General features: G+C 35.1%; 1 long non-coding RNA gene across 1 annotated transcript in view; it reads left to right on the top strand.

Moving 5' to 3' along the window:
• Positions 1-531: 531 nt before the first annotated feature.
• Positions 532-1,447, top strand: part of LOC128247610 (uncharacterized) — a 127,720-nt gene continuing 126,804 nt past the window's right edge. The window contains exon 1 of the long non-coding RNA XR_008263981.1: positions 532-1,030. This is a non-coding gene — a long non-coding RNA (uncharacterized LOC128247610). The remainder of the gene's footprint in view (positions 1,031-1,447) is intronic.

Consider the following 1,447-nt stretch of genomic DNA (forward strand, 5'->3'; position numbering starts at 1 on the left):
TCATTAACAAAAAGCGCTGTGAGCTTTGTATAACAGAGAAACTACAAATGTTCACCCATTAAGTCCCACTGTCCTATAAATAGGACACGAAATGAAAACCTTAATAAACTACATCATATTGTCTCAGTGTCCTATTTATAAGACACCGTGTATTTCCATTTCTACTTGAAGTAAAGGAGTTTTAATAATTAATTTTAACCTATTTTCAATCATCTATAAAAATTTAAAAGTAATATTCGGAAATTTTAGTACCATGGATTTAATGAGTTAATGGCCTCTACTCAATAAAAGATATGATAATAATAAATTTTGTTTGCATAAAGGCCGATTTCGTTAAACGTGCTCTTTCCTGTATACGCCACTGTCTCCTAGCTTAAATGTTATTAGCAGACCTACTTATCAGCGTATTACCTCACCTTAACCTTCCCGAACCTAACTAGCTTACGAATATCCAGCCCACATTATGAATAAATAAAAATAGCCATATCCTATGCTAGCCTACCCCAACCCACATTATCAATAAATATCTACTTTCTACGCTAGCCAACCTTTTCTACTTTCTACGCTAGCCTACCTTTTTCTAATCTACTTCCTACGCTAGCCTATCTTTTTCTTATAATTCTTTTCAGTCGAGAACTACCAACTCTTTTTACACATTAAATTACTCCTCTTCTATCTTTTTCGTTTCCGTTTCATTGCACTCCTCAAACTTAAATATTATTCCGATACTTTGTCTTTACACGCTAAATCTTACTGCTACTAGATACGAAATTTACCCTTATTTACGGCTTCCTTTGCAAATATACGAACTATTCACAACCTATAAGTTAGGGACAAATAGTTCCTATTAACCACACCGGATATCCCTAATTAGGGATAACTCCCCAAGATTACACCGGCGGACAACTAGCCGAACAGGCAGTAACGTGGAAGTCATGCTAATAATTAACTACGAGACTTCAGATTCAACCAACCTCTCTTCTTAAACTACCTCACAATGGATTTAATGAACTTTGAAACCAACTAAAATGTAAGACTTTCGAATCATTGAACAGTTTCTTTTCCGATTTCTCCCTCTATCTTTCGTTCTATTCTCCTCTTTGACAATTTCTGCCTTCTTCGTTCTGATAACGTCTACCATTTGCAACGAGGTAAATACATATTTACCTCAATATGGTACACAGTAACAGCTGTAAACTCACTCTTATTTTCACCTTGCTTAACTAATTAAATAATGGCTTTTTAGCATCAAAGATACACTTTTATTTGTTGTTTTTCCTCCATTTTCTGTTCGTCTACGTATACACTAAACTACGGTTAACATTTTTAAATTACCTGCTGCGTATACCTTGTACCAAGGACCATACTTACGGAGGTAACTACCAGGAGTGCCTCTGATTACTTCTATCCCTACGATGGCTTAACACCTCTAACTTATACCTTACAT

The sequence above is a fragment of the Octopus bimaculoides genome, chromosome 4 (genome assembly GCF_001194135.2).
Source record: "Octopus bimaculoides isolate UCB-OBI-ISO-001 chromosome 4, ASM119413v2, whole genome shotgun sequence".
Lineage (NCBI taxonomy): Eukaryota > Metazoa > Mollusca > Cephalopoda > Octopoda > Octopodidae > Octopus > Octopus bimaculoides.